Raw genomic sequence first — 21,766 nt, 5'->3', positions numbered from 1 at the left:
GTGGAAAATAGCTTGTGTGTAATAGGGAGAAGATAATGCAGATTGGACGACAGAAGTGAAGGCCATTGCTACTGACATCCTTTTTTGGTTTTGCTTTTGTAAATACTGCATAGTTTAGATGGTCAAGGCAAACAGGTTACTAGGATTGTCTGTGCTTCAAGCTGCAATATCCTTCCACATGCATTCTGGTAGTCTAGATTTCAATATAATTCTTGGATCAGGCTGCAGCTGACCTTTCTGGCCTTAGTTGTTTGGTTACTAACAGTCTGTTTGCATTTACAGTATAGTCAACCACTCGTATCGCAAGTGCCATTATTAGGAAAACTTGTGAGGCATTTGCAGAGGTCTAGTTTTCAGCCTACATTTAATTTCATTATGGGTGACATCACCTACTGTAGTCTGCACGCTGCTTGCGACCTCCATGTCTCTGTCAGAATTACAATTAGAGGAAACACAGTTGCGCAGTCACATACACACTAGACAGTCCTGAAATTGCCAATCCTCAGCTTGCCTTTTCGTTCTGGTGGTCTTCACACTTAGGAAGAGGCCCAGAGGCCCGGCTTAAAACCCAAGAAAGAAAAGGCTCCTAGCACATGACCCCGGAACCTGAAGATTTTGCAATGAGGAAAAGGGACCTTGCTTTTTGTAATTGTTCGTAACATTTGAAATTGTGCAATTATGTTTGGCAGCAGTATCAGAAAGGACTTCCATTTGGAGTTCCAGGAAACAAAAGACTGGATTCTCGATTAAAAAAGAAGTTCACTGTGAGTGCTAGATATTGCTATGCACTACTTGCATTAAAGAGCTTTCCTGCTCTGCTTTGCTTTTCTTTCTTTTTGCTGCATGTTTATTTTTAAGACTAACATAACACTAACATAAGACAATTGGCTGCCACATAAATCTTAAGATTTAAGGCCACCAGCCCACTTGCCCGTGCAGTTTCTGAGGTGCTAACAGTGTGTTCAAGTCAATGAACATTACGAATGGGGGCTCAAGGCTAGGATGGGAACAGTTCCCCTCTCCTGTTCATTGGCTGAAAAGTACAGTACCGTGGAAGTGCCTTTTTGAGGTGTCAATTTTTTGTGAGGCCTTGTTCAGTTATGTGGTGCTATCTCCATTGACATCATGATGGTGGACAGCAGACAAGGGCAGTCTTTTCTTGCTTTTCCACCGTACCCTGCTTCTCATCAAGGTCACGTGTTCTTTGGAGTTCATTCAGTTTCTCAGCCGGTAAAACCACAATCACTGGGAAAATAAGAGCAATACGGCATCCAGCTGGTATCTTATATGCATACTGTATGTACACGCAGTTTCCTTTTTGAACACATTTTCCAATTTTATCATGAGGTGAGAAATGTTTTAATCCAGGATAGTTGTGTGAACAATGAGCTTTTTTTCATGCTTCTCTTTTCTGTCCTATGTTACAAGGTAATTTGGTTACAAATGAAAATGAATGTGGTTCATTGAATGTATAAGATTTGTCACAGTGTTCATGGAAGTGAGAACCCTTCTTCACACTTAGGTGTCAATCAAAATTATCTGTCAGCACTATCAGGCCAGTCAGACTCTCTGTATAATCTCTGAGATATAAGACTGTTCTTTAGGCTAGGATACACCTATAAGGAATGTTTTATTGCTTTATTACTGAAGTGTATCCTGTTGAGTGCAAGTAAGTGCCTAATAAAATGCCTAATTAGTAAAACATAAATTACATGAGGATGTGTATTATTTATTATTGATGAGTGGTAATAAGTACCTGTCCTTCATGTGACACTCCTCCTGAGTTACATTTGCACATAAATGGACAAACTACTGTAACACATCATTGGTTTCTGTCCTTCCTCACCGAATGTTTTCTTCAGAACTTTCTTCCAAATTCTGATCCTTCTTCTTCATGCTTCTTATTTTTGGAATATTGTTAGGAATTCCCTGAACGATCCTTAGAATTCCAGTTCATCAGATCTCAACAGGAAGAATTCTGCAGTCACCCCTGTGCTTTTCAGCAGAGGCGCACTAAATGACTTTCGATTTCTGACAGACAAACTGCGCACCGAGAATAATAATTTCTTGAATTAGATCATTTTTCATTTTATTGCTATGCCTTTCCGTGCATTTTAAATAGACCGTACAGAAACAGAAATTACAGATGAAACATGAATACCACATTATTCATGGAATACTCTGGAGAGAAAAATGATTCTCAAACTTTTCTGGCTGGAGGTGCCCTTTTCAAGAAATCCCAGTAGTACTCTAGTTTCGGAGGCAAATATCACATTTTGAAAGTGCTTAGAAAATGGCCATTAACCTTGAAGGAGCTTACCCCATTTAACGGGGTCCGGTCTGGAAGAGCAGGGAGCGCAAGGCAAAAACAAGATAAGAACTAAATGTGTGGAAAAGGTCACCCTGCCCCGGTAGAGACACATGACAGGACAGGCAGAAAAGAACAAGGAAAATAACGACAGCCCTACGTGGGTACAATATGCCAGTGAAAAGATCCTCCCCTTCCGGGGGTGGCCCTGCTTGTCCCCTTCCGGGGCTGTCCAGTAGGCGTTTAAAGAGCCCTCACAGCTGTGGTTCATCTTCAAGCAGCCAGAACACCTGGGACGACTGAGGCCCTGCGTGGCCCTTCATCCAGAGCTCCGCCTCCACACTGGACAGGCCCCTGCCTCATGCCACACGGGTTATAAAAGGTTTATACATGAATCTGTAGCTTCCATGCTGAAGTGTTTCTGCAATCCCTTTCGATAGCTCCCCTCTATTTAAAATATAATCAGACTGGCATTTGATTATTTCAGTGTTTTGTTTGCCCCATTCCACAACCAGTGCCTCCCAGCCATCCTGTGGCATCCTGTGGCATGCTACACAGTCATACACTTCCAGGATAATCTGTGAAAAACACATTATAAAGCCATATTAAGCTTTATTCATCCCCAAATTAACTACCAAATTAACTTGTATGTATGTCACAGGCAATACCTATTGCACTAATAAGCATCGACCCCAGATGCTTGCTGGCTCATGGAGAGACTTTTATTGCAGTGCAGTTGCTTATGTGTTTTGCTTTGCTTCCTGCTGATGTTTGATCTGTTAACGAACTGTCATGATGCAGGATCGGAGATGCATGTTTTTCAAAAAGATCCACTTCCTCAGACCTCAGCAGGACAGATCGCAGTGTGCGGGTATATTCTGCATGTTACAGTTTTTGCCATGGCTTTCGCTGTGACAGTAGTGCTTGTGTTTGAATAGAGAAGATGGGCATGTGTCTGTTTTTGTGATCAGAACATGCCAATCACTCACAGGTCCATCTGTGTGCTGTGGCAGATGTGCAGCTAATTATTTCAACCAGTGCCTAACCTGTCAGGAACCGAACAGGAGCAGCTTCAACAAAACTCACACAGGCTTGTTTAACCAAGGCAGCTGCTCTATGGTCCAAACAAATGGCACATGTTGCCATTGGGATAAAATTCTTAAAATATCCTTAAACCCCCCAAATCCTAAATAGCTGTTTAATACCCTTTTAGCCTGTTTGTTGAGGAATTAACAAATTTATGCTGTGCCCAACAATGTTTTTATGGTATATTTGGAAGCGATGCAAGGGTCTACTTTGCAGTTGTCCCAGTGAATGAATTTTATTTACTGACGATCATACATTTGCTTCTTTGTTGATGATGCTGTATTGTGCTTTTTAGGGGCCAGCCCTTGACACTACTCTGCTTTAGCTTTATTTCAGTGGCGAAACAGTGTATTAAATATCATTATTACATCTTCTACTTACATATAGTAATTGTCCTCACTTGCAATGTATTACAGTTGTGAAGCAAGCATTACAGCACAAATGAGCTATGCTCTCCATGTTGTCTGAAAATAAGAGAATGATATATGACCAGCATAATTGGATTGGAGCTCTATGGTCTCCTTAAGTAATTTCCAGCTTTCTCGTAGTGTTTTATGCCTGTATCACCTTATGTATATGGAATGGGGTCAGAATTCTCACCATTTTCCAGCTCAAGTAGCCTACGGCTACTTAGTTATTATTGTATGTTAATTGTATGCAGTTATTACAATAATTGTAATATTGTATGTAGTTATTATTGTATTATTATTATTATTATTATTATTATTATTATTATTGTTATTATTATTATTATTATTTATTATAGAGGCAATACTGCTGTCAAAGCATTGAAGAACAAAATGAATCACAGACGTTTTTGTTCCTTGTTTCTCAAGGAACTTGCCTAGTATTCCATGTGAAACGACGCACATCCCAGGACAACATTCTGACCATCAAGAGTGGCGACTCCTGGGAAATTCCTCACTGGAAGGCATCATGTGCTCAGCTACATGCTAAGAATTCCACGGTTCTGTCACTGTGAGGAGACGTTCTGGGTTGGAACTGCAGGCTCCGTCTCTGTGAAGAAGTGATTGAAAGACTATAATGTATGCATTAGCTTCACTGTTGCAGTGGATGAAAGCCCTTAGATGTGGTTTTCTATGAAAGTGCTCCTCTCTCCTCTTTGTGCATGGTAAATAACACCCATGGAGTTAAACTTCCATACCGAGCCTTCTAATAGATGTTCTGCTGGCTAATTATTTTACTTTAAAAAATTAAAATTGGCGGATTGATTTTGATCTATTCTTTACATTTCTGAAAAAATAAGTTTTCTCCAGGAATGTGGACGTATGTTTCCTCCAAGAATGAGCCACCCTCCCACACTCCATGCATTACAGTCCTTCAACACACAACCCTCCCCTTCCACAACGACTCCACAGGGTCACCTCTCCCCAGAGTCACTACAGCTCCCTGATCCATGCTTTCATTTCTGTCTGTCCCCTGTTCAAAAGGCCAATACAGTTTAACAGCCTGATAGCCGATGTCATGACCGTGACTCTCGATGACCTGTGATGACCTGGCAACCTTTGACCCCATCACAACCACCTTCCTGCCTCCCCATCTGCAGTTTGGTTGTATCATGTGACAATGTCCAGCTGTTTTTACTTCTGTGTGTTTGCTTTAGCAGGACAAAAGAGGTTTTCACATTTTCTCAGATAACAGCTATCCATCTTAAGATGCTCCGGGTGCTGATTACACTGACAGATTTTAGGACACTCCACATTAAAATGCTCATAATGTTCCACTGACTCGAACAGCAGTTTTCAATTAGGAAAATTTGTTTGTTTCATGGAATCAGTTTAAGTATTCTTTTAAGAAAGCAGGCTAGAGCTCAGGAAATACAGACCTTTCACAAGAGGAGGCTCAAGATTAAAAAATACAGCGGAACCACCCTCAGGCAAAGCTTTGATTAATTATTTGGCATTAATTTAAATAAATACAGTGTTTCCCTGTTTGCTCGCTTAACCATTATTCTGTGTGAAACATTCCATCTAAAGTGTTTGAAAGACTAACTTTAAAACTCCAATAGTGAAGTGCTGTTGCTTCTTGACTTTCTAAATTGCCCTTATTTTTGCTTTAAGGTATTTTGTAATAGATTAAAAGCAGTAATATTATTAATTAGTAAAACTGCAGACTTTGAAGTGTGAAGTGTGTATTTTTTAACCGTTCGCTTACTAATTTATAAACCCGAAACATGCAGCAATCTTTACAGAATAAAAAGAATAATGTTCTTCTTATACCAAGGAAGTTTAGGCTGGTACCCGGCAATTCATCTTGAGTTTTATAACCATACTGTAAGTAACGTGAACGTGGAAATGGTAGTTATCAGTCTGGGTTTCTATTAGAACGTTGTTTTCTATAAACAGCAGTCAGTATCTTTATCCTCCCTTCTCTGCCCTCCCTCTAGTGATAGTCTGTTTTTCTCACTGCTTTGTCTTCGGCAGGATGTTCCCTGACCGGACTCAGTTTCTCCCCCTCTTCCCCCGGATTTATCTGAAGGCTCTTTGTCCGCAGACGAAAGCTTCTTTTCTCTCTCTCTGTCTTGCTTGTTCCTTCCCTTGGTTAACATTTTGCCCATTTCTTTGTGTGGGGGACAGACACCCCAGACTGACCACTGGTACTCCAGACCAACACTCTTATTTAGCAAATAGAGGCTCGGAGTTCTTTCCGTATTTCCCAGTCTTCTAAAATTTTCTTCCCATGTAAATCAACAGGTTAATGGGGTGTGCCGGGTGGTAAAGTTAGGATGACATCATTAATGAAGAAAAACAGCTGAGCGAACACATAAGGGGCACTAGAATTAGCTGCAATTGCAGAATTTTAAAGTTTTATTCATAGACAAATAGTATTACAGAGGTTTATCTGATAAAACAAATAAAAGCTGGGAATACACTGTACAGCTTTTTGGGTATTTAATACATGATGAAACAATAAATACCTTATACTAGGCTTAAGTATTTAAAGTCTGAGCAAACCACGCCCCTGTGGGGGACTCTACAATCATTACTCAACTGCTTGATTATCCAGGGCCTCACAAATTCAACTCTTTACTTAGCTGGAATACTCTCCAAGAAATTCTTTAAATAAAAAAAATACAGGCTGAAATTCCATTTGCATCATTATGGTCTCCCAGTCGGTGTTCCACTGGAATTTGTTTCTCCCAAGTCCACTGTGGTTACAATCATTCAGGCAAAGTGTCAAAGACCTCTGGGGATGGGCACTTTTCCCACACGAGCAAAAGGTCGATGTCACATCGCTCTCTTTAGTATTCAGTGCAGGCATGATGCAAACTACTGATATGATGCTTCATTAGTTTGGGTAATTGAAAGATCAGTATGGGGCAACAGAGCAGATAAATTGAAATGCAATAAAACCAGCATTTAGAGAAGGTCTTTATGGCTTACTTCAGCAGGATACTGTTAAAATGGGAGTAGCCTCAGATCCTGCTGCCAGTACAGACACAAATTACAGGCTATAGATTTGGAAGGAAAGTAAGAATAAAAGCAACTCCTGCAGAACAGCTCCAGACATCCAGGCCATTTTAGGAGAAGTGAGTTGATCTATAACTTCAATCAAGATCACAGTTGCAGCTGTGGCAGGAAAAGGGACAAAAGAACCGACCTGGTTTGAAGAGCTCAGAACTTGGCGAGGGTATGAAGCTGCAAACCCACATTCTCTTCTCACCAGCAAGGCGTAAGAACTTCATTTGTCGAGCTGTCGTCTCAGGAAGGAGCGCCTAACACGTCACACGTCACAGCACAGCCGCCGAAGTGAACTCAGCTCCAGGACTTTCACGTGGCAGAAAAACGCTTGTCTGTCTGAGTGCGCTCTGGCACTGACCTTCTCACCCTGACAGCTGCAAGCTACTTTCCTCCCAGTCTTGTGCTCTTGTGATCTTTTGCAGTCACTTAAGTGCTCGAAAAAATTAATCTTGCATTCATTTGTGTATCAGCAGTGAAAGCTCCCATCCCCACCTCCTGCACAAAAGGCAACATGCACGAGCACCTTAATTCAACTTCTCTTAACATCGTTCATTGTGATTCTGTTTGTACGGGGACTATTCTCTCTTTCTGTAAACTACTTGCTGGAGTTTATACCGGATGATTCACCCCTCTGACATTGGCGGATTGCCTCCACACCTCCCACCCCCCAAAAAAACCCCTTGTACCTTTGCAGCCATTTTGCATTCCATAGCCCATGGTCAGTGGAGATATTTCACTTTCCTCTGGGCAAAGAACGTGCACAGAGTCATGTTGCTCGAGTTTCACCTCGATATCACCTCCCAGGAGAAAATTCCCAGAGTCCCCACTGTTATCCTCCACCCCTTGAAGCAATGAACTCCATATGTTTAGTGCACTGTATCAACATTTAAGCAGCCTTCTCAGCTGTTTCCAATAATAAACAGTCATGCATTGCACATTATAGCGGCATAATTAAATTTACCTCCTTTCTTCATGGCACCAGGCTTTTCCCACAATGGCACTAAATTGAACTGTGGAGCTGGAATTTTGTTTATCTCCTCTGTAAATGTGTAAACTAGCAGCACGAGAACTTAATTATTTTTATTCCAATTTTAAAATAAGTTTCAGAGTTCCATTTAACATCAAGAAAAACCCCTATGCAGATCTGTCCTGCAATACTACATTATTTAGTATTTTGCTCTTAGAAACTCATCTCTCTGTTATTGCTTCATTCCCAGACTGCTCTGCTCTTTTTGAAACTCGACTATGTTTGCTTTTTCTGCAAAATAATTTGGTCTGATAAGAAATTCATCAAGGAGAAATCTGATGAGCCTCGAACATGAATGTCTGAAGAACCTTTCACATAATGTAGATTGGTTTCCAGGAGGAGAGCATTATCTGCGGTTTTAGAGTATTTTAAAAAAAAACTTGGACCAGTTGGAATTAATTAAGAAATAACTCCCAGCAGTCACAGGGGTCCTAGACATCAAGACATCTGCGTTGTGTTTGCAATTGTCTGTGGATAAGTACTCAAGGCACCAAATGATGGTTTCTGAGATGGCAAATCCTGTTTGTTTATGCTTCCTGCTATAACAAGGCTCTCGGACTCGAAGTGTTTATCCTGTAAATGTATTGCTCTTTTTTTTTTTCAATTTAACGATGAATAGGATGGCAATTGCAACTGGTTGTCAGAATAGTCCACAGCAGTAAAATCAGTCTGTGGTCAATCTCATGACTGGCTGTCCTCACCGTGGATAAAATGTGGAAACCCTTGTAATTACAACCACTGAAGTCAATAATTGACAGAATTAAGCTATTCAGAGGTCAGGAAAAGTGAAAACAAGAAGACCCTATGGCTCTCGATGACCAGAGAGAGCCAGATAATTAGCCCTGTTTCAAGAAAAACAAGAGGAAGCATTTTCAGGTTATTTTGTCTTTTTGATCAAGAGGTGTCGGATTCCAGCGCTGATGTTTTATGTGGTTCTTTTTGGGTTGTTCATCACATGGCCCCTAATGAACTCAAACTGCAGTCCCAGAACTTGTGAAGGATTCATCTTGCAGCATTTCACCAGCAGGGTTTGAGTTTGTAGTCGGCCTAAGATCCCAGCTGGAAATTACTGTGGGTATTGAGCATAATCCCATGATCTGGCATAGTTTTGCAGCCTTTAGAATTTTAGCCAGAAGCCAGATTGGGATCAGGCCTCCTGCCCTGTGGGGTATTCTGGACACGACAGAGGTGAAGCAGAAGACCCGAGGATGGGAGTTTGGATAGCTCCTGACGGGAAGCCCCTACAATCTCCCTGCTTACACTGAGAAAATGTAGTTTCCAAGAACAAAAAAAATGTGCAAAATTACATTTTTCTTTTCTATCAGAAGTAGTTGCCAAACCATTTTATGCAAGACATAGGTCTCACTACACAACTCTGGCAAGTGTGAAATTGAATAAGTTGTTCCAGGATTGCCTCTGGCTTCTAACGCATTAAGCACTGTCCAATTTTTTTGTTTTATCTGTTTTGCAATTGTATTTTTCTGAAATGGCCCCTTGAAATGGGGGCCAGGAACTGGAGCAGTCACTCAGGGGTGAAGAGCCGAATTCTGTCAGATGCTATAAAGCCACTTTGAAATAAAAAGTTTTCCACATGTACAACAGTTTTCATAATCGAGCATAAACAGTTCAATCAGCTGTAATCCTGATAGACCACATCTGTCACTGTACTCACATGGCACCCTGCCTGTGTTAATCTGTCCTGCCTCCTGTATGACCTGATTAGAAACAGACTAGTGCTGGACAGATACTATGCTGAGGGAAGAGTGGAAAACAGGTCTCACTGAGGATGAACAATTTCTGTTATGCAAACAGAATGTTATCGGCGTTGATCTGTTTTAAAAACCATCTGGGCTCCAAATTTAATGCTGGTCTATATCACGGCCATTTCCTGGTGGACAGAATCGGCGTGATTTGAGACTGTTTTGCCATCTTTGAAGCAAAAGCTTTGGAACCTTTAAAAGAACACAGTGCACTTTTTCCACAGTCAAAGCAAACTCCATTTTGAAAGATATATATTTTTTTGCGATTGCAGCTAGCTCCATGGAAGGATTTCAAAGATTGCTTGCATGTCCTGCTTTCTATAAAAACTAATTTTGGGCCCATCTGACAATTGTGGAAGAACTTTGAGTTTGTGGCAAATCTTCTCTGCCTACCAACACAATACCCTTTCCATGGGAGGGATTGCTGTTGCTTTGCAAAAATGATTATCAGAGCCATGTTTATGTCTAAGAGAACATTTATTTATTCACAAAATGCCTCTGGAAGAGACGAAACATAGTGATAATCTAATTTCTAAGCAAAACATGTTGAGAATCCTTAGTTTCCTAACTCTTTCAGACTGCCTCTCTGAACATCTTGGGGTCTATTTAAGAGTTTTTTGGTGAAGGTTTGGAAATTTCCTGTTCTCTTGTGCATTTTATACCCTAAATCCATTATTTTAGTCTTGTTGTAGCTTCAGACTACTCTCATTCGGCCGTTGGGAAGAGTTTTCCAATAATTTATGCTCATTGTGTATGTATTTTTCTTTTGTCAGACTGTGAAAATAGAGTTTTAAGGTCGGAAGCCAGTGTTATGAATTTCTCACTGGTTTTATTGCTCGGAAGAGAAGCAGAATAAAAATCAGGGAAGCCTGGAACGGAGCTCTCTCTCAATAGTCTACTGCCATCCTGCCAAGAAGAAGAAAAAAGGGCTGCTGGTGACTCTTTCTCGCTGTAACCGAAATGAAAAAAAAAAATGTTGTGTAAAAACGCCGCTTTTCTCACTTTGCTCGGCTGAACCCGAGAATTTCCAGCTGTGTCCCAGCCTCCGTTCTGCCCGCGCTCCCATGCCGGGAAGGTGGTGGCTACAGGTTCCCCCTCGAGCAGCAATTCTGTCACACCTCCAGTGATGTGACACAAAACCGCACATTCCTAGGGCGTAATTACAGCTCTGCGGTGTGTGATTGGGGTCCCAGTCTGCGTTTATTGGGGGGGGGGGAATCTGAGACAGACCCACTTACCACAACAAAACCCAGCCAACAAAGGCTGTTTTTTAATCTTCCCCTTTTGCGAGGGCAAGTTCATCAGCAGATCAGGAGTGATCGGCAGCTGTTTCCCTTTCTCTTATTCACTCCCCCACACTTCCCTTCAGTTTCTTTTTTCTCCCAAAGCCGAAAGGAATTTGTGCGTTCGTGTGTGCATTTTATTGTGCATTTATTTTATTGATTTTTTTCCAGCATTTATCAGGCTGAGATGAAACCATTTCTGTGTCGTACATCGGAAAAAGTTAAAAGCTCATAACTGCCACATGACGGTTTTCCCTGCTGGACTGTACAAGGAAGTTCCTTGTTTCACCCAGTAGACAAACAAAAGAAGGGATTATTTCAGTACCCTAATCGATCAAGTGGTTTTCTTTGCCAGATGGGAATCGGTGTGTGTGTGTTATAATGGAGTTTCCATTGTTATTTACTATTACCATTGGAGTAGTGTTTTTTATTGTGAAACTCGGATGAGGGGTTCTTAAAAGAAAAGAGGTCCTGTAGCTAAAGGCCACTAGCAGGCATAGGAGGTTCTGAGTCTAGAATGGTCAATCGCTGTTTTGCATGGAAGTCGTCCTGCTACAAACGGGTCTGGAGGTGTGAAACTCTGCACTCTCCTCTGAAATGACTTGTGACTTCCCCGATGTTCCTTTGGCCAGAATGGTGGGCTCTACTACATCTCAATTCCAGGATCCGGACTTTGGTTCCTGCCCGTCTGCCAAAGACATGCCCGTTTTTGGTGGTTAGCTAATCTAAACTGTCCCTTTCCGTGAAGGGAGTTGGGAATTCAAGGGATTTCATCCTTGTGGGGTCTGTTCCTGGTTCCCAAGCTATAGCGATGGCCTTCTCTTATCTTTCGGATGTCCTGACTCTCGGTCATTCCTGACTGGCCTCTGGCAGCCCATAGGATCAAATTAGCTTTTAATGTGCTTCCGTAATGCAACAATCAATGTGATCTGCAGAGAACTGTAAAACCTCTTTGTCATGTGTCAGCACAGTTTATGTGACCGTGATAAACATCAGGTAGAAATGAGAGAGGATCTGTAATTTTGGGGGCATTTGTATCCCATTGGTCAAGCATTTTAAATCAAACCTGTTTTCGACTGTCTTAAAAGTTTAGAACTGGTAATCTCTCAAAATGGGGAAACACAGAAAGCTCATTATTACCGTTACGTTCACAAGCGCACTCTAGTCCTCTGTGGGTTATTGAGCTCGTGTTGAGAAAAAGTGAGAGTTAAGAACTCTGGATTACAAATGAAAAAAGTTGCATTTTTGGCTCTTACTGCTTGTTTGATTACTAGTAGTAATCAGTCCCAGAATCTCACCCAGGTGTTTCCTGAGGACTCCCAGAAGAGAGTCAATAAAGGGGACGTTAGTGTAAAGACATTCCCCTTATTTTCAATCCTGAACACACCTGCACTTAATTTCCACTCGTGACCCTGTGTCCTTGTTTAATTGCTGAGCTGGAAGTATTCCCCTGGCCCAACTTTGTCCATTGCGTTGTGCATTTTGAAATACCTGATTCAAAAGATTGGCTACATGTGAATCTCAATTGAACTTTTATATGTTTATGCACAATCAAAACTGTACTCCTGCTCATAAAATTTTGTTTTTGTTTATATTTAAAAAATGGTCATTCCAGATGTTGTTCAGGACCCACTGCATTCTGGGTAATCACAATTATGCCTGTGTTCCTACTTCGGTGACCATTTCTAATTTTATCCTGATACTCTTAGAATGTCCTCTGATCTATCTTCACCTGCGAAGTATTGCACTTGGCCGATATTGACATGGATCTTATGGAAGCCTTCCTAACTGCAGTTTGAAGAGTTAGTTCAATGCCACTAATAGAAAATAAATAGAAGTAATTAGTTCCATTTCTCTTCACTGTTTCCAGTTACTGTGTGATGTTTGCTTTTTGTAGCTGGGAGCCAAGACTGTTGTCCAGGAAGATTCGTTCCAGCTCTACAGTCTGATCTGATTGTCAAGGGCACCACAGACCCACAGAGGTCATCTTAGAAGATAGTTCTTAAATTATTCATATGTGTGGGGCTTAATTATTTGCATAAATATATTCACTTGAGAGAATTTTCAAGGTTGTCTTTTACAGAAGCACATTATTATATCCTTATTGGATATTTCGGCGTCCCTTACAGAGCTCTGTGCGAAACGGTGTCGAGAGTTTTTGTATGAATTCATAGTGCGCAGCTTGATTTATCCTGACTCAGAACGTGTCTAGACTTTGTGTAGCACTTCTCCCTCAGTCAGTACTGGCCTTTTCGGGAACTAATAATATTGTCGGAGAGGACTTCTCTCCAAGTCAGGGTGTCTCCTCTCCCATCATTTCTCCTCTCTCCCTTTGGAGGGAACACATGGCATTTCAGGTCATGCTGCAATCACAGCTACTGTAAATCCTGTCTTTTCTTTTTGGTCAATAGTACACAGGGCTGGAGTTCACCACATGATGATTACCAAACAAGCCCCTTTTTTTTGTTTGTCACAGCGAGAGTGAAGTTGCACTGCCGGACACTAATCTCGCTTCCCCGAGGAGGAACAAGCTCTGGAATTCGCCAGAGCTCTGAGTCCTACCTGGTTCAAGCTTTAGTTTTCTGGGGGGGTTTGTTTGGTAGGAGGGGGGATACTGGGAGATGCTGCTTTCAGCAGCAGTTCCAGTTTCCTCTGGCATTAGGCTTTCATCTCTCAGCCAGCCAAACTCTCAGTACTCTTGGAAAAGAAACATGACTGACAGTATTAAGTAGCGGCCAGGGCAGTTCGAATAATGATCATTTGCAATTTGTTCAGTTTATCATCATAAAATTAAAACTGACGTATTCCTGGACAGAGTCCTTTCACCTCGTCTGCAAGAAAACACAGCTGAAGTGTAACGCAGAGGCCTGCTAAGCCAGTGTTGAAGTTCAGTGAGAGCCATGGTCAGCTGCCATTCAGCTGCAAAGAGAGGATATGCAGGTGGGTGGTGGGCATTTTTTAAAATAATTAGTCCTCACCCTTATCCTTCCAGTGCGTCGCAACTTAAAACATCGGAGCCCTGCCGCGGAGTGGGAACAGGAGCCTCCGGAAAGGTTTTTCAGTGTGTCCTGGGAGCGCACTTGAGCTGGTGGTTCATGGGCTCTCCACTGGAATTCCCCAAGGATTTCCAGTCTTCTCTCTCCATAAAACCCCCTGTTTCTTTGCTAAAGTGCTCACCTCTCTTTGCTACTTATACTGTACTTTGTAGTGCTGTCTCTGGGTGGGAAAGCTTTGCAACATGGTGTTTATCAGGGCCAGGAAGGCAGTAACCTTGCTAAAGAGTGGGTAATATGGCAGCATCTATATTTTGTAAACAAAAGGTAACTATGAGAGCAACATTTTTTAAGCATTGTGTACTTCTTATACAAGTTGCAAAACAACTATGTCCCACGAATCTGTTTCACTTTATTTTTCAGTGGCTTCAATAGGCCTTTGTCTGCCTCGTGTGGAGTCATGCTTTCAAGCCACTGCAGAATAATAAGATCCAATTGTGTGGTGAGCCCAGGGGCAAAAACCAAACAGCTTTACAGGCTTTTAATACAATAAATGCTGTCAACAGTGTTTAACCTTCCAATAAAACATGAAAAAGATGTTCTACATTTTGTGTTCTGTCTCTGTCCACTGCAGCATTTGTAGAATCCAGGCATTTTTATTGCTTCTTTGAACTGTTTTGGCTGCATGGACAAGGATGGGCGGAGCGGTGGCTCTGTGGCTCAGGATCTGCGCCTGTGGCTGGAAGGTTGATGGTTCAAATCCCGCGGCCAGCAGAGGAATCCTAATCTGTTGGGCCCCTGAGCAAGGCCCTTCACCCCAGCTGTTCCAGGGGTGCCGTACAATGGCTGACCCTGTGCTCAGCTTCTCTCCATGTCTGTGTGTCTGTGTCTCCATGGAGAAAAGCTGGGGTATGCGAAAAGACAAATTCCTAATGCAAGAAATTGTATAGGGCTAATAAAGAAACATTATCATTATCATGAGCGCTGTATAAAATAGGAGCCGAAACTGCGATGCTGTGGCCTTTTTTCACTTCTCTTTCTGCTGAAGTTATGTTTTTGAGTGCTTTTAGAGGTGGGCTGGGACAAAGACAAACAGATGACACAGTATCAGTCTGTTTAATCATGACGAATGGAGGACTTCATTTCATAGCATACCCGCAGTCAGTGAAAGCTTTTTGGACTAGATCCAGTTTGCTGAAATGTGGCAAGACGCATTTCTCTTTTCGACAGAGTCATATAAACTGAAACCTTTTTCTCAGCTGTGGTTTGTCCCACTTACCAAGTGTACCGTTCTGACATGACTTAGGCCCAACTTTAAAACCTTGTCAAAGAGATAATCTGCAGATGAGTCTGTGGCGGGGTCTGTCAGTGTTTCAGAGAGGCCTTGTTCATAAGTGTAAAGAATGTCTTTTATTAAGGAAGGATTTGAAAAACAGATTAGCAAAGATAACGTCAGCTATGACTAAACGATGAAGACCAGTTGGATTATAGAAAGAAACTGAGCAAGTCATTTTTTTTTCTTGTTCTGAGAACAGATGAGTGTGTGTGACAGGAAGACCTGACATCACAACATTCAGGAAATTTCAATCAAATAAATCAGTAATAGCCTCCGGGCCACTTCTGTATGACTGATGAAGCGCACAGACAACACAGTTAGTAAATTAAACAGTAGTTACGCAAGTCAGTGTTACTTAGCAGAAACGAACACGTTTTTCTTTTCCCCCCAAATCAACATGTATTAAATATTTGTGTCAAGGATTGCATATGTTTGCATACTCCAGCCTCCACTATGGTGAGTGAAATAAGAGCCGGTGCATCTCTGTGCTCACACCTTATCCTCCCAGGCAGCCCAGAGGAGCAGTGGGCTTGTTTGGCAGTATTGACAGCCGAGTGAGCTGCCGGTTTCTGGAGTGTTGAGCTGTGAGGCCTGAGGGACGGACGCTTGCAGCCCCCTGAAGATGTTTGTTAGGAGGGGGGAGGGACGTTTCAGTAAACTCGCACTGAGACCATAACAAGCCAGAGCCGCGACAAATTCATCTTTGGCATCGAGCACTGCAGTGTCCGGTGGAGGCTAGGTGGGATCTTTGATTTCTCTGGGGGGGGGACGGGGGGGGGACAGAGGAGGTGGAGAAGTTCACAGAGGCTCGCTCGGGGAGAGACTGGATCATCTTGCCGGGACGAGGGAGCTGCAAGAGTGTTGCAGGCTGGGGTCAGCTCGCAGCTGTGCTGTCCCCCTTGATCAGCGGTGCTTACGGCGCGCCCTGTGAGGGCAAAGAGGATTTGCAATCAGTTCTGTGCTCATTTCATCAAGTTGCGCTGTGCCGCTGTGCCTCACCCTGCCGCGCACCGTGACTTATCAGACTTCGCCGTGCCCTCTTCCTCTGCGCGCTCCCACCGGCTCTCTTTCCAAGTGATTAAATTGACGGATTAGTGTGGGAAGGCCTCTGGAAGTTTTTTTCTGCTGGATGGCTGAGCTGTTCCGCAAGGCTCTCATAACCCTCCAAAAAAACGTGAAAGATACAAACTTTATTAGGCCTGAAGGAAACGTATATGTTTCCTGGGTATTACTATAATCAGATGAGCTCTTTCAAGTTTCACAATAAGCAAGAATTCAATAGCCTAATTAAAATGTCATATCGGAGGGTCACGTTAAGAAATGCCAAACTGCTGCATTCAGCTGGGAGGAGGAAGCATTTGGAATCGAAACAAAGTGTGGGATGGGCTGTGAAGGTACTGCTCACACAGCCGGGAGTCGCGATGGAGGGACACACAGAGCGCCTACTGAAGGGGATTGAAGGAAATTACACAGGATTAGAAGGCTTTTAATAACCTTATCCACCAGGACATTTTCATCAAGAACGGGCTCCTGTAGGACAGCAAAAGCAATCAGACCCTCTTTTGCAGCTCTGTGGATTAAACTACTGAAGATTTGCTGGGCTGGGCTGGTTTCACTGGCTGCTCCCAACCTTCGGGGGAGGGAAAAAAAACTGGAAGAAAAGAAAGAACTAACCTGACGATGCTGAAACGAGTTTTGGTTTCAGGATTTATTCAAGTTCCCTGTCTCTCTGGAGTTACACCCAAAACTGAAAGTTTTGTAGTGGTCTGGGGGTTCCAGTGCAGGTGGGACTTTGCACCTGGTCTTGATTGTAGCTCACCAGGCTGGGGCTAATTATACCCTCCTGCATCTCTATCCCCGTGCCCAGCTCCTTCCTTGTAACTTCTCACTATGCCATGTGCCTCAGATAATTAGCACAGGAGGAATTTCTGCTGTACTTTTGCACTAAGTAACCTTTAACATTGTGATTAAGGAAATGGTTCAGCTGTGTCAGATTGTCTTAATTAAGTTGTTTCTGCAGTTCCTCGACACACACGATGGGGATAATGAAAAGACATGAGCTGTTAACATTTAAAACTTTGATAATGCCAACTACAGTCTTTAACTATTGAGGTTTTGAAGTAGGAAGCAAGTTGGTTTTAGAAGAAATAAAATATTAATGGTGTATTTAATAATATTTACCTTATAGGCACTTTTCATCTCACTTTCAACCACAGAATGCTTTAGATATAAGACCTGGCCTACATCATCCACCACTATACAGTACAGCACCCCCTGACCAAGATGTGACTGCCCCAACACACAGCAGATCGGGTGGACTAGTGAGAAATCACATCACCGGTTGAATTTAGGGGTAACAATAGACTTTTCAAAGAACAGAGTGAAATATGACCAGTTCCTTGGACTTTACACCTCTGCTCTAACATACAGTGTTCTGGGATCTTTAAGGACCAAGTAGGCAGGGCCTTTGTAACATCTTGTCTAAAAGATCCCTCTTCTTACAGCACATATTGTGGTTTGCATAGGATACTTTCAGGGTACTCACTGTGCAATGTGCATAAAGAGAAAACATAATTCATTGACTATACATTGTTATAAAAGCTTTTATTGTTTTTCATTTTATTACATGTTATTTAGTTTCAGAAAATGACAGCCTCATTTGCGGACTCTTCCAAAAGACTCTGTGATCATAAACAATGCAATTAAAATGCTGAAAGTGTTAATGATTTAACAGGCTGCACTATGTGCTCTGCAGAACAAGGGAAAGTATTATAACTGAATTAAGCTCTATGTGATTTTTGTATCCAGGAACCCAGAGTTAAAGAATTGTACTGGCTCTTGTACAATGACTCTGGCTACTCGTCTTCTTCCTGTAGTGTTATGTCAGGATTGGCATGGAAAGTGCAAAAAAATGGAATGCAGAATGCCAGCTTGTTCAGCTCACCATGCAAACACAGTTAAGTCAGCCTTTTCAAAAGGAGTGATTCTGCGTGTTTGTGGTGCAAAGGTGTAAGATGTACACACTTTCTTTTGGGGAATGCAAATCACACTTTATACAGTAGGATGGAAGATAACACATTTTTTGTGGCCATAAATACGCGTCTATAACTGAGAAACATCAGACTTGGCCATGCAATTGGTCAGTAATCAAGGTCACTTACTACCGTCTTACTGAAACTGTTATAAAGGATTTATTCATGAGTTTGCAGGCTTCGTATTGAAGTATCGATCTGTAGTATGGCCGCATTGCTAAACCTGCTGCATAAATAGTATTGCAAACTACTGTGCATTTAATAGTAGATGGGGATTTCCCCACTTACATTAGTTTCGCTTCTTCTTTTACTTTGCAACCCAAACAGTCCATATGTGTGTGTCTGTGGTTCAGAAATGTGGGCAATTGGTGACTTTTCACAATTGACGAAACTCGGAGTGAAACTCTTCTTAAAAGTTGCAGGCTAGCAGGTTACTTTGGTTTAGCAGCAGGTCTTTATTTAGAAATGAACAAGCCACATGATCACAGGCTACAGGGGAATCCCAAATAAATGACACATCAGTGTGGAAAAAGAAACGTGACTTTTCTGCGGTTATTACAAAATAAAGTATGAGCTGTGATCAGTTTCTAGGTTGCTAAACGCGTGTTTTTGTTACTTTAATAACAGGCAGGCCATTTTAAGAGTTGACTACAATTACAGACTATAAAAAATATCATAGGCTGGTCAAACTTTATTGTGTGTGTAGGTTTGTTACTAAGAAACAAATCATAAACGCTAGATTGCCAGTTCTAAATGTCTTATATATGCCTCAGAAGTGATACTTACTAGCTGCAATTTGTTTTTCCGATTCATAAGTAACTTATTAAATGTTTTATAAAAGTATAATATTCATATAAGACTTATTTCAGTAACACTTTCAAATAGGAATGTGTTAATACTCTAAAAATGATATATTGTACTAGCACATCAGTGCTAAATAAATTATGACTTCATTTACAACATTGATTGTGTACAATATTCCAGAGAATATCAAACAGGTACATTTCAAGGTTTAATGTAGTTTTCTATGCTAAAAGCTCTAAGTATTTCTAGCCTTGAGCAAAGAAGAACGAATGAACCTGATTTAAGTGTAAAAGTGATTAAAGTTTTTAAGTATTAGGAGTGAAAGAAGAACCAGACAACACTAAGAAAAAGAGTATTTAAGAACAAGAGGCTCTTCTTTGCACTAAGGGTTTTGGGAGGCTGGAACAGGTTCCTCAGTCATGTAGACAAAGCTGCTATCGTGACTGCTTTCAACAAGCAGCTGAATGAAATTCTCAGATGAGTTAGCTACTGTACTAGCAGCTACGCAGCTGAGATATTTCCAATTGCCTCCTCTCATTTGTAATAAACACCTAGTATAAACCTAACACATACATACTTCACATCTCAGTAAAATGCATGTATTAAACACTCGCGGTACTGACATTAACCCAGCAAGCCGTGTTTCAGTAATAAAGCTGTCATACATGCTCCCAGGTGTCTCTTGTTCTGAAGTGTTATCGTGGTTTCTGAAGTCCTTTTTGACTGTGTAAACTCGAGCCTTTCATTTAAACAGTGCATGTGGGCATTTCCCACCCGCTCATGGGGGAAAATTCAGCGTTCGCATCTCCACTCTTAGTAGTATGACCTTTATTTTGTTAATCTGTTTTTACTTGCTCCCTAGACTCATGGTGCTTTTTACACACAATTCAGCCCTTGATCCTGTTGAGTAATGCATACAATACAGGAAAACAAACATGCAATCAAATTGCTGTAGGAACTACAGTTGGAGTGGGTGGAAGAAATGTAGAATTATGTGTGTATAAATAAAACAATGCATAATTCATTTGCTGCAGTGAGTGTAATCTAAGAGTCAAATCCTGTCTCTCAATTCTCCTTTTTAAGTCTGCTATCCACATCCCCATTGTAGGCTTCACCTTTCCATTCTTTGTGAGAACTAAACCCAACCCTCCAGAGCTGCACCTGTCTTGATTAGAGCCATTCTTACCTTGGCCAGGTGTGCAGCAGCCTGCACTCCAATCTGTGTATGACCTAGGGAGCACTGAGCCGAGGGTCTCTCTGTGCTGCTGATAATGGCTTGTCTGTGGGCATGTGCCTGGGTTTTTCTCTATTATTAAAATACCTCAGGTGGGTACTTTCATAACACTCCTCTTTTTTTAAATTCTGTTGTTTTAGACAAAACAATTCTCATTGAGAGTAATATCCTGGAGACCCATTTAAAGTGGCAGGGGATTCGAACCCATGACGCTCTGATCTGGAGTCTAGAGCTCTTGCCACTACGACACACTGCTCTCTTCATGATTTTAAAGTTGGGAAATGCAATCTGGTTCTTTCAAAAGCACGATAGCAAACAGCTGTCTGGACAGGCTCATGGTGGACTGCGTTTCTTTCACCGTTAAAGTATTTATAACCACACAGTTTTTTTTTATTTGTTCTTGAAAAGATGTTCTGCTAGTCTTCTCCCATGTTCCACAGGGCTTGCTGGAGTTTGACGATGCTATTAGTAAGCACAGAAACATTACCAGCACAAACGGACAGCTTTGCTTTTGGAACTGTAGTAGTACGGATTTCTTTTGTCTTATTTAATAGTGTTAACCTCAGTCTGCAAGGTGAAACTCTTAATTTAAATTAGTAAGTCACTGGAGGGCTGTATAATAATAATTTTACTTCTGAGTGCTTTTGAAAAAACTCAATATACGTGATTCACAATAGAAACAAGCAAAGGAAAAAATGCCAACACATTTATTCTGTAAAGCCTAATCATGCATCTTTTTTTAGTGAAAGGATAAGTGCTGATGGTTGCAATGTCTCCAAATTTGTAAAGTCTTTATTCATGGGAATTGTGGTTACAGCAGTTAAACATGCTTTTTATGAAGCTTGTATGAACAGTAATAGTATTTGCTGGAAGTTGATAATAAGAGTCCTCAAGAACACAGGAGACAAATCACTGAATGTTTGCAAGGTCCACAATTAACAAAGACAAGCACAGTGATAAAAAAAAACTTGCTTTTATTGCTTATATAGCACAAACTATAGATATGCGTCTGAACTACAGACTCCCATACCTGCTGAGACAAATAGAAACTGAATCATATCAAATGTCGTTCGGGCCCATTTACACAAGACAGAACATACAAATCCAAGAAAGACTGCAAATGGAAGGAGGCCATCTAGGTGCTTAGTTTTGGCAAATAATTGATCCCAGGATTTTACCCAGCTATTTCTGAAAAGAAACCAGAGTATGGGCTTCAGCCACATGGCTGGGCAGCTTGTTCCTGTCACGCCTTCATCCCACCACATTCTCACACGGAAGCGCACTCACGCTGATCACACTCCAGCCCCAAGCACTTCTGCTAAACGACACTGCTCCTGCCAATCAGCCAACCACGACACTCCATCAATCAGCGCACCTTCTCCCTCGCACAATACTTAAACCCCCCAGAAGCCTCTGTTCTT

At 41.7% G+C, this 21,766-nt stretch overlaps 1 protein-coding gene across 1 annotated transcript in view; it reads left to right on the top strand.

Annotated features, from left to right (window-relative positions):
* Positions 1–21,766, top strand: part of LOC148649656 (uncharacterized) — a 144,059-nt gene that overhangs the window by 34,987 nt on the left and 87,306 nt on the right. The gene's annotated exons all lie outside the window — the stretch shown is intronic.

This window comes from Lepisosteus platostomus, chromosome 13 (genome assembly GCF_059453375.1).
Source record: "Lepisosteus platostomus isolate fLepPlt1 chromosome 13, fLepPlt1.hap1, whole genome shotgun sequence".
NCBI classification, from domain to species: domain Eukaryota; kingdom Metazoa; phylum Chordata; class Actinopteri; order Semionotiformes; family Lepisosteidae; genus Lepisosteus; species Lepisosteus platostomus.
This window is presented reverse-complemented; position numbering and strand designations above follow the sequence as displayed.